Source organism: Nicotiana tabacum, chromosome 3 (genome assembly GCF_000715075.1).
Source record: "Nicotiana tabacum cultivar K326 chromosome 3, ASM71507v2, whole genome shotgun sequence".
NCBI classification, from domain to species: domain Eukaryota; kingdom Viridiplantae; phylum Streptophyta; class Magnoliopsida; order Solanales; family Solanaceae; genus Nicotiana; species Nicotiana tabacum.
Genome location: NC_134082.1, coordinates 202299923 through 202312775, shown reverse-complemented (window position 1 = coordinate 202312775; position 12853 = coordinate 202299923).

Here is a 12853-nt window from a genome sequence, read left to right as displayed (position 1 = left end):
TTCTTATACCTTGTCTGTGAAACCTCACTCTTTCTTTCTCTCTTTGTTGGTGTGAAGAAATGAGAGTTGAAGCTCTCCTTTTATAGCCAAAGCTTCACCCTCTAAAGCCTACAATATTTGACAATTTACACACATTTTTCACAATTCAACAAAGTTGGCTACCAAACCAAAGAAATTCAACAAGGTTGGCTACCAACCAAACCAAGTCAACAAGGTTGGCTACCAAACCAAAGAAAACTCTTATTAGGCACATGCCTAATACTTCTTCAATGAGATGGACATCATCAATCTCCCCCTCCAGTCTCATTCATCCAGAGGAGGTAGCACTGTCTTCTAGTTTGAATGCATGCCGACAAGTTCTTTGCATAGCTCGAACTTGTTCCTTGGTACCACCTTGGTCAGCATATCTGCGGGATTCTCACTTGTAGAAATCTTCAAGACTTTTAGAGATTCATCATCTACCATTTCTCGAATCCAATGATATCTCACATCAATGTGTTTGGTCCTTGCATGGTACATAGAGTTCTTGCTAAGGTCTATTGCACTTTGACTGTCACAATAGACGACATACTCCTTCTGATGCAATCCAAGCTCTTGAAGGAATCGCTTGAGCCATATCATCTCCTTGCCAGTTTCTGTAGCGGCAATGTACTCTGCTTCAGTTGTTGAAAGTGCAACGCACTTCTGCAACTTAGACTGCCATGATATAGCTCCCCCTGAAAATGTAAATAAATATCCAGTAGTAGATTTTCTGTTGTCAATGTCACCTGCCATATCAGCATCTGTATAGCCCTTCAAGATTGGATCAGATCCTCCAAAGCACAAACAATCTCCCGTGGTACCTCTCAGGTACCTGAGTATCCACTTGACTGCTTCCCAATGTTCCTTTCCAGGATTTTCAAGAAACCTGCTGACAACACCAACTGCGTGAGCAATATCAGGTCTAGTACATACCATTGCATACATCAAGCTTCCGACTGCTGAAGCATAAGGAACTTTAGCCATGTTCCCTTTCTCCTCCACTGTTGTAGGACACATCTTCTTACTCAACTTTAGATGACCAGCAAGAGGTGTGCTGACTGGCTTAGCATTCTTCATGTTGAAGCGTTCTAGTACACGTTCAATGTACTTCTCCTGAGATAGCCACAACTTTCTACTTGTTCTCTCTCGAACTATCTTCATCCCTAGAATTTGTTGTGCTGGGCCCAAGTCCTTCATATCAAATGACTTGGACAGATCTCCTTTCAACTTTGCTATCAACCCCTTATCTTTTCCTACAATTAACATGTCATCCACATACAACAACAATATAATAAAGTTATTCTCAGAAAATCTTTTGAAGTATACACATGGATCAGAATAGGTCTTTAGGTATGTTTGACTTTTCATGAATGAATCAAACTTCATGTACCACTGCCTTGGTGCTTGCTTCAATCCATAAAGACTCTTATTCAATTTGCACACCATGTGTTTCTTTCCAGCTACTTCAAATCCTTCTGGTTGCTCCATATAAATCTCCTCTTCCAAATCTCCATGAAGAAATGCAGTTTTCACATCCAACTGCTCCACTTCAAGATCTAGGCTAGCTGCTAAGCTCAAAATTGTTCGAATAGAAGTCATTTTAACAACGGGGGAGAAACTTTCGTCAAAATCAATACCTTTCTTCTGTTCGAAGCCTTTAACCACCAATCGAGCTTTGTATCTGACCAGCTTGCCATCTCCATCTTTCTTGAGTTTAAAGACCCATTTGCATTTGAGTGGTCTTTTACCCTTTGGAAGTTCAACCAGCTTGTATGTGCCATTTTTCTGGAGAGATTCCATCTCTTCTTGCATAGCTTTCATCCACTGGTTCTTTTCTGGATGGGACAACACCTCCTTAAGACTTTCTGGCTCCCCCTCATCACTGATGAGGACATACTCTGTGGAAGGGTACCTGCGTGACTCTACCCTTGGCCTCTCTGATCTCCTCAGAGGTTGAGGTTGTTCTTCTCTCTGAGTGGGGTGCTCCACTTCCTCGACACCTTCATCAAGTTGCTCCCCCTGCTCAATAACCTCACCAGGTTGCTCCCCCTGCTCGGCAACCTCGTCGGTCGTACTTTCTGCACTTGTGGGATTGTTAGAAGTAGAAGGAATAGTAACAAAGTTAGGAATTATACCATTCTTCGCCTTTTCTGACATATCAGCAACAGTTCCAACTTCACTTTCTCGGAAGACTACATCTCTGCTTCTGATGACCTTCTTCTTTACAGGATCCCACAGTCTGTACCCGAACTCTTCATCTCCATATCCGATAAATATGCAGGGAATAGATTTATCATCCAGCTTTGTTCTCTGCTCTTTTGGTACATGTGCAAAAGCTCTGCAACCGAACACCTTCAGATGCGAGTAGGACACCTCCTTGTTGGTCCAGACTCTCTCTGGGATTTCAAACGCCAACGGAACTGATGGACTCCTATTGATCAGGTAACAGGCTGTCTGAACTGCTTCACCCCAGAATGACTTAGGCAGTTTAGCCATTCTGAGCATGCTTCTCACCTTCTCCACAATGGTGCGGTTCATCCTCTCGGCTACGCCATTGTGCTGTGGGGTTCCAGGAACTGTCTTTTCATGTCTGATCCCATGACTTGAACAATACTCTTCAAATTCCCTTGAAGTGTACTCACCTCCATTGTCACTTCGGAGACGCTTTAGCTTTCGACCCGTCTCCCTTTCTACTAGAGCATGAAACTTCTGGAAAACTTGAAACACCTGATCTTTGGTTTTCAAAATATAAACCCATAATTTTCGTGAAGCATCATCAATAAAAGTAACAAAATATTTGTTACCGCCCATTGATTCAATTTCCATTGGGCCGCAAACATCAGAATATACTAAATCAAGTATATTCAATTTTCTTTCAGACGATGTCTGAAATGAGACTCTATGCTGCTTACCAAATAAACAGTAGTCACAAGGTTTTACCGTTGTACCTTTGGCATAAGAAATGAGTGATTTCTTGGCAAGAATCTGCAATCCCTTCTCGCTCATATGACCCATTCTTTTGTGCCACAAATCTACAGAAATCTCATCTTGTGCCGCGTTCAATTCACCTTGGCATATTTCTGCATTTGTCCTGTACAACGTGCCACGAGCAACTCCCTTTGCAATCACCAATGATCCCTTAGTGAGTCTCCACTTTTGATTTGCAAAATAGCTCTCGTATCCATCTCGGTCTAAAGCAATTCCCGAGATCAAGTTCATCCGTAAATCAGGTACATGCCGCACATCCTTTAGAACCAATGTGCATCCGACATTTGTCTTGATACAAATGTCACCAATCCCCGCAATCTTTGAGTAACTTGTGTTACCCATTTTCACTGTGCCGAAATCACCTGCTACATATCTGCAAAAAAGATCTCTTACCGGTGTGGCATGGTGAGATGCCGCTGTGTCAACCACCCATTCCGACTCTGAACCTGACAGGTGCATGCATTCCTCTTCCTCATTTATAAAGAGGACAACATTATCATTATTTTGCACCATGGCGGCTGTGTTGTCGTCATTCTTCTGGCCACTGGTTTCACCTTTGCCTTTCCTTGGATTTGGGCAATCTCTTTTGAAGTGACCTGGTTGATTACAGTTGTAGCAATTTCTGACTCTTGATTTGGATCGGTTCTTTGACTTCCCACGAGCTCCGGATCTACCATAGTTGTTCGAACTCCTTTGATAACTCCTGCCTCTACCTTCTGTGATGAGAGCCTGTCCTTGATTTTCAGGCTTCTTTCTCATCTTCTCATTGAGTAGAAGAGCCGATGTGACATCTTTCAACTCAATAGTAGTCTTACCATGCAGGATAGTTGTTGCCAAATTATCGTACGAAGATGGCAACGAGTTCAATAGCAAGATGGCTTTATCTTCTTCCTCGATTTTCACTCCGAGGTTGGCAAGCTGTGTGATTAGTCCGTTAAACACATTTAAATGTGACAAAAAATTCGTACCTTCACTCATGTGTAGGGCGTATAACTGCTTCTTCAGGTATAATTTATTTGTCAGCGTTTTGGACATGTATAGGCTTTCCAACCTTGTCCAAATTCCTCGTGCAGTGTCTTCATCAATGATGTTATTTACCACATCATCTGATAAGTGCAACCTAATTGCACTAGCAGCTCTTTCATCCAAGTCAGCCCAATCCTCAGCTTTCATGGTATCAGGCTTTTTGGAATCAACATCTAGAACCTTGTGTAATCCTTGTTGGATGAGCAGATCTCTCATCCTTCTTTGCCATGTTGAGAAACCGTTATCTCCGTTGAATTTTGCTACCTCGTACTTTACTCCGGACATTTTTATTTTTCATCAAGTATAGTACTACCGACAGTGAATAGTATTTCAGTGAACGAGCAGAACCTGTGCTCTGATACCAGTTGTTGGGAATAAACCCCTTGCCAAAATAATATTCACGGTAATAAAGCGGAATAATAATGTAGCACCGAGATACGGTAATTAACAAGAATAAAAGAGTAACAATGACACCAAGATTTTTACGTGGAAAACCCTTCTGAATAAGGGAAAAAAACCACGACCCCGAGAGGAGCAACTGATATCACTATAGTAAGGAATTTTACACTTTGTAGGTCGGAGATAAATACTCCAAAGACCACTACAACACTCAAAAGAAATAACCCTCTTTTGATATTCCCACCTCACTACAATATCGCTCACTCTCTATTTTCCTCACAGACTATTTTCTTATACCTTGTCTGTGAAACCTCACTCTTTCTTTCTCTCTTTGTTGGTGTGAAGAAATGAGAGTTGAAGCTCTCCTTTTATAGCCAAAGCTTCACCCTCTAAAGCCTACAATATTTGACAATTTACACACATTTTTCACAATTCAACAAAGTTGGCTACCAAACCAAAGAAATTCAACAAGGTTGGCTACCAACCAAACCAAGTCAACAAGGTTGGCTACCAAACCAAAGAAAACTCTTATTAGGCACATGCCTAATACTTCTTCAATGAGATGGACATCATCAGGTAGGCTACGGTTGGTTTATCCATACTCACTTTTACGATTCCAATATCTTTCTTTCTATTTTTATTTAAATTTAATAAATTCGTAAAATTACTCTTGGCTAATACGTAATTTGGAACATCCCTTCTATGCTTCCTAAGATTCAAAATCAACAATACCTGTGGGTTATATATATATGATTCAAAATCAACAATACATGTGGGTTATATATATATTAGACAAATAATTTGGAGTTCCTGAAATAATTTCTTAGGTACAAAAGAATTTATTTGAGCTGATTACTTAAATAACTTGTGTATTTGTCGAAATAGTTAGTTGATGTATATGAACAATAGTTAATAATCTATGTCTACATATTTTCAATTGGTAAAAAAAAAAAAATAATTACCAAAAAAAATACTATATATGTCTCTCTACATATATTTTTGTTCAATTCTAGCAATATGAGCACAAAATATTTATATCTCTTTTCCTGTTTGGTGACGTATGTATTCATTATCAAACTGGAAGTTATACTTAATTTACTTTTTGAATCACTCTATTTGCAACAAGTTATCTTGATATATAGCTTTGATATATCTCTAACTCTTTGTTACTATCGGTTAGACCTTCTAACTCTTTCTAAATTAGTATCTAATTATTTGAAGATTTACGCCAACTCACTTTTTTCAATTAAATAATGATATTAAGAACTTCCTATTATGAAACATGATATCATTTATTGTTCAAATGGTACGACAAGATAGTAATAACGATAATTGACACTTAATGTTCTTTATCATATGCTGAAAATTTCAAAATTTTAAGTTAAATAATTATATAAATTCTTTTGGTAAACCATAGGCAACACGAACACAAATTTCAGGTAGATATAGTATATAGATTACTTATAAATCAGGATTATATAACGTTTAGTTTTGTACGCTAATTAAAATAAATTTTGTAGGAAGGAAAGAAAGGTATGTTAATGGAATTATATAATGCTTGATATATACTTCTTTTGTTGCAATAGCAGTAAGTTTTCAACAATCGTATCTTCTTCTACTTGATCCACCATTATTACTTAGAGCACTTCTCAATTATTCAGTACATTATGCACTCATTTCTCAAGTACATATAAAAGATTGATTATGATTTATTGAAAGACTATAATTCCAGGAGAAGTAATAATACACTTTTGTGGCCTCTTTTATATGAACAAGAATCAGCTTTGAAAACTATATTGCAAAGAATCAATTCCGGTTGAGTGAGATTGTTCTTAATTTGTAGATGGCTCTGGAGGAACCGAAAAGATATTTCTATATTAGGCATTACCTGCAAATGTCAGACCAAGAGGCATAACAACAAGTGGTATAGCAACAACAACTTTATCAGGGATCATATAGTTCACTCTAGAATTGCTCTTCAAACAACTGAAACGATCATTATAAATAGGGGTGTACATAGGTCGGGTTGGTTCGGATTTTACAATTACCAAACCAAACCAATTATGTCGAATTATTAAATCTAAAGACCAAACCAAACCAATAAAACTCGGATTTTTCAATCTCGTTTTTTCTCGGGTTTTCGAATTTTTCGGGTTTTTTCGGATTTTTTCCGGTAAAATCTTCGTAGCACAAAACATATAACTTGTGCTCAAAATATTTCTTTAATCCTAGTAAGATACAACTATATAAAGTATTTTTCAAGAAAATAATGCAAACTATGAGATGTCTCATAGTATTATCCTAAAATATTCAACAATAAAGATAATAAAATTATGTAATATAAATATTGCTAATAAAAAGCCATAATAAAAATAAACATAATCTGAAAGTACTAAGTCATGCTAAAATAAGTAGACTAATAAGCGAGTATTAATTACATGACTAAACGCTAAAGAAAAAATAAAAAGAGGTTATGCATTTTTATTTTAAATTATTGCAAAACAAAAAATAGATATTCAATACATTGTCATTCGTAGTTCTGAATTGAATGTCTTTTGTTAGCATTAGTATTGATTTGATTTTGGTTTGGGCTTTTGTTAGCATTATTTAAGTTACTGATATTAATGGCTATAAAACTTATTGGAACATTCAAAAGTTCTAAGTCCAACCTTGAAATAATACCTTAAAAGATAAAATTGTAAAAAAGTTTATGAAATTTTTTAAGAAATATTTATAATAAATATATTTATATAGTATTAAATATATCTAAAATTTCTACATATGTAATGTTGGGTTGGTTTGGTTTTGGTTTGACTTTCTTTAGTTAAAACCAAACCAAACCAATTGTGGTCGGGTTTTTTTCTCCAATACCAAACCAAATCAAACCAAACTATAGTCGAGTTTTTTTTTCTCGGTTTGACTCGAATTATCGGGTTGGTGCGGTTTATCGGTTTCCTTTGTACATGTAATAAACAGACCATCCGTTAGCAGTAGTTTTTCAAAAAATTGAGTGATAAAAAAATTAAAAATAAGAGAGGTAATAATAGTACTCAGAGAAATATAATTTGGTGCAAAACAAAAAATTTGTGCTTACAAAATAAAAGAATAAAGACACGAGACACAGAAAAAATTGTGGAATGAAGAAACCTTTTATCCCTATATATGAATTTAGAGACTTGCTAAACTACCATAAAACATTTGCCCTCAACCAATGGCCCCAATATCTAAATATAAAATCAAATTTGCCATTTCATAGTGAGTTCTTACTCATAAGAGTGTGATAAACAAAGATTAGTTGTATAAAATGCTTTACTATAATATTTTAAGTAGCCTACTTCAATTTATTTAAAAAAGTACAGATATTGTTGTACAACAATACTTCAAAGTCCGAGGTAAATTTGAGTGAAAATGTAAACTTTTTATTTTTCAATTCCATAGTTGTCCCACAATGTTGGTCTAACTTAAGCTTAATGATTTAATTAAATGCTTCATGTACCAAGAGAACAATTAAACTAAATATTCTTAATCTTGATTGTCAAGTGACTGTAGCTATACGCAGTGGCAGAGCCACATTCAACCGGGGAGTGTCAATCGACACCCCTTTGTCGGAAAATTAAGTTCTATTGTTAGATAATTTTTTTTGTTTTATGTACATTTACTATATGTTGATTTCCTTAAACTTTTTGGTGTATTTATATTTTTATATTTTGACACCCCTTAGTGAAACTTGATTTGACTCCGCCACTGACTATACGTGTAACACTAAAATGAATAATTAATATGTTATTTTTGCCAAATCATGTAACCCTGTGTTTAAAATCTCAATCCTCAACTATTAGTTTAAACCCATATGTAACGGTTTACCCAAATAGTTACTTTTTTAAAAGCCGACATTAATAATGATTATATAAGATTCTTTTACTTTATGCAATAGAAGATGTAGGAGAATCCTGCAACTCTTGGTGCAATTTCAGTTATCCTCTTAACACAATTAAGTAAAATATTCTCTAATCCGATCCTACGCCATTTATTATATAAATAATATAATAGGACTAATATAAAGAATAATATATATAGATGAAACACTGACTTATTAAGTGTTCTTATATCAATCGTCTTATTTGGGTCGATCATACCTGAATCCTGATAATCAATTATTGAAAATTTTGAAAAGTCTCTTATTTGCTACTGTTTCTATGACTGCTGCGTAGCATAACCATAACCATAATCGCAAGAGCCATGCCTTAAAATAAGTGGAATGCCGCTAACAACTTAAAAGTCAAAATTAACGTGAATTTCTTCATCCTTTAACCTTGAAATAGAGTATGTTTATTGGGGCAAATATTCAATGCACGTGTTTTCCAATCAAGTTATTGTGATTCACTTGCTTTGTCCAGTGAAATCAAAAACGGTAAGAAAACTTTATTGCCGGTGACAATTTCGAAAGTGAATGGAAGGATATAGTAGCGTTAAAAATAATATTGATCTAACTATATTAAAGAAAAAAGTCTTAAATTCGAAAAAGAATATAGATTTGAATGGTTGTGTCTATTACTAAAGGAGTACGAAACGGTGCTAGTAGGCATCCGTTTTCTAATAATTGACAGAGTTAAAAATTTTGGAAAGGGTATATTGGTAATTTGACTTTTAACTTTAAGAGTTCCCACTTTTATAATAACTAGTTTTTATGAACGTGCGTTGCACGTTAATAATGACACATAATTATTTAGTCGCTATACGAAATAACAACAAATTAAAATATCAAAATATCATTACATTAACATATACGTTGATTCAAAATGATTGGATATATTTAAAAGGATATCCTTCATTTTCTAGATGCGAAAGTTGAATTCTGGGATAAACACATGTTTGGAACCACATTAACCCATCAAGATTTCTGCATATATGACGTTATTGTCAAAGCTTCTACAAACCATCCTTATACCATTACATAAGATATTTGACGGATTTAAGTTTCTCAGTAGCATGATATGTACATTATTCTTCAAAACCAACTTGTATGCAATAGAAGTTCAATTTAACTTTGTTTAGAAACGTACAAAGACACTAACAACAACAACAACAACAACCCAGTATAATCCCACTTAGTGGGGTCTGGGGAGGGTAGTGTGTACGCAGACCTTACCCCTACCCTGGGGTAGAGAGGCTGTTTCCAAATAGACCCCCGGCATCCTTCCCTCCAAGAACTTCCCACCTTGCTCTTGGGGAGACTCGAACTCACAACCTCTTGGTTGGAAGTGGAGGTTGCTTACCATCGGAGCAACCCCTCTTGCCTTAAATATTTCTTTTATGGTTGCTAACAAACATAACAAATAATGAACTTGTCAAAGTACTTGTGTGGTGGAAGGCTATTTGGTGTTAAAGTATTGAAGTATTTTTTTCTGATATTAGTATTTGGAAACAGCCTCTCTACCCCAGGGTAGGGGTAAGGTCTGCGTACACACTACCCTCCCCAGACCCCACTAAGTGAGATTATACTGGGTTGTTGTTGTTGTTGTTGTTGGTATCATCTTCCACTGAATCGACACCGAGAAACGTTTTACTTTTACCTGGGAACTTAGTAATCAACGTCTCATTTAGTTGATCAATATATTCATTTTTGCAAGCTAAGATAGCTCTTTCTGTCATGTATGTTGCATAACTTTCATTTTATTTAATGAGGAAAATATTTTTCTTATTAAGAGATCTTTACCACTACTATTACCATTGGCCTTGATAACTAATTGTTTAGAAGAAGGACCAAATTATCTTTTATTGTATGCCCTTCTCTACTTTCGACATGAAGCAATAAATCACTGGATGCTGGATTTTTTATTGCTCTCGTATTTCTTATTAGCTAATTTTTTATTATTATTTAGCTATAAGTATGATTTTTCCAAGCTAGCATTAATAGTTGCTACTCTCGTTGATTTTGGAGCTATTTGTTGAACTTGACAAAAATCACCTCCAAAAATTATTACTTTTCTACCAAACCATCGTCATCCATTATATCTCTGAAGCTCCTATGAACTGTTTTGACCGTCTAATACTTTGTCATTAGCGTTTCATCCTAAATTATCATTTTTTCCTTCTTTATCAGTTTAGCATCATTGGTCTGCTTTGACATATTTATAATTAGGGGTGTACAAAGAAAACCGACAAACCGCACCAACCCGATAATCCGAATCAAACCGAGAAAAAAAATCCGACTATAGTTTGGTTTGATTTGGTTTGGTGTTAGAGAAAAAAGCCCGATCATAATTGGTTTGGTTTGGTTTTAACTAAAGAAAGTCAAATCGAAACCAAACCAACCTGACATTACATATATAGAAATGTTAGATATATTTAATATATAAATATGATTATTGTGATGTAATTTATAAATATTTCTTAAATTTTTTTCATAATTTTGTCTTTTAAGGTATTATTTCAAGGTTGGACTTAGAACTTTTGAATGTTCCAATAAGTTTTATAGCCATTAATATTAGTAAATTAAATAATGCTAACAAAAGCCCAAACCAAAACTGAATAAATACTAATGCTAACAAAAGACTTTCAATTCAATACTACGAGCGGGAATGTATTAAATATTTATTTTCTGTTTTGCAATAATTTAGAAAAAAATCCATAACCTATTTTTATTTTTTCTTTAGCATTTAGTCATGTAATTAATACTCCTTTATTAGTCTACTTATTCTAGCATGATTTAGTATTTTTATATTATATTTATTTTTATTACGGCTTTTTAATTAGCAATATTTATATTACATAATTTTATTGTCTTTATTGTTGAATATTTTAGGATAATGCCATGCCACATCTCATACTTTGTATTATTTTCTTGGAAAATACTTTATATAGTTGTATCTTACTAGGATTAAAGAAATATTTTGAGCACAAGTTATATGTTTTGTTCTACGAAGATTTTACCGGAAAAACCCGAAAAACCAGAAAACCCAAGAAAAACCGAGATTGAAAAACCCGAGTTTTATTGGTTTGGTTTGGTCTTTAGATTTAATAACCCGACACAATTGGTTTGGTTTGATAATTGTAAAATTCGAACCAACCTGACATATGTACAGTTGTATACCCTAGAGTAAGATGTGCGTACACTTTATCCTTCCCAAACTCCACTTGTAGGATTTTACTGAGTTTTTTATTATTGTTGTTGTTGTTCCCGTTTGGCCAAGCTTCTAAAATCAACTTATTTTGAGAAGTGCTTTTCTCAAAAGTACTTTTAAAAAAAGTGTTTTTGGTGAGAAGTAGTTTGTGTTTGGTTAATTAATTAGAAAAACACTTTTGAGCAGTAATTAGTGTTTGGCCAAGCTTTTGAAAACTGCTTCTAAGTGTATTTTTCTCAAAAGTGCTTCTCAGAAAAGTGAGTTTGGAGAGGAGCTATTTTTTTCTGCTTCTCTAAAACTTCTCCTCAAAAGCACTTTTTTTCCTTTCAAAAGTTTGGCCAAACACCTCAATTTTTGGCCCAAAAAAGCACTTTTGGCCCAAAAAAAGCTTGGCCAAACGTGCTATAAGTCCTACATGTATCTTATTGCACTTTGATTGTTCATATTCATAACCTTTTAGATAATATCCAATCATCTTGAGTTCTTGACCTCGATAAGGAAATTATTATATTCAAGTCTTTTTGTTTTAATAATATTAATATTATTTACATCATATTCGACAAGACTTGGCATACACGTGTAACGCACGTGTCGAGAATCTAGTTAATTAAAAATATTTTTGCCTTTAAATTTCAGAAAATGTTTTTTTTCGCAACTTTCTTTTTAAATTCAAAAAGTTGACTATTGGTTTTAAAAGATGTCTGTTATGAAGAGATGAGGTTGTTAATTCCAACAGGCTCCTAGATGTATTATAAATACTCATAGTGGTATTATTTTCTATACCTCACAAATAGATCTATTCTTGTGGGAAAATCGAGTTAATTGCTGAAAATCGAATTTCAGAGGCTTTGTAAAATCCTAGAGAAATTCTGCTATCATCCCTGCAGCAATTAGTGGGAAGCTTAAGTTTCTTAAGAACAGTGATTACACTGCCGAAGCCAGATTATTTTATCCCATTATTTTTGTAACATTTAATTATATGAGTTCGACATTGCCAAAAGGAAAAAAAAAAAAGATAAGAAAAAAGAAAAAGATATGTTTAATGAATTAAAAGTTTATAAAAAGGGAAGAAAAAAAGAGTTGAGAAAGCAATATGTTTTTCAAACATACTGTATACTTCTGCTTTAGTGAAGAAAGACACTTTCTAGTATGTGGTTACTTTAATTTGCTTTAAACATTTTTTCTTCACGTCTATATCTTCTTTAATCCGGTCACCATTATCAAAACTGAAAAAGCGAACTTATTTTTGGACTTCTAATTTTAATGCTTTTGATTGAGAAGGACATGGTTTGCCT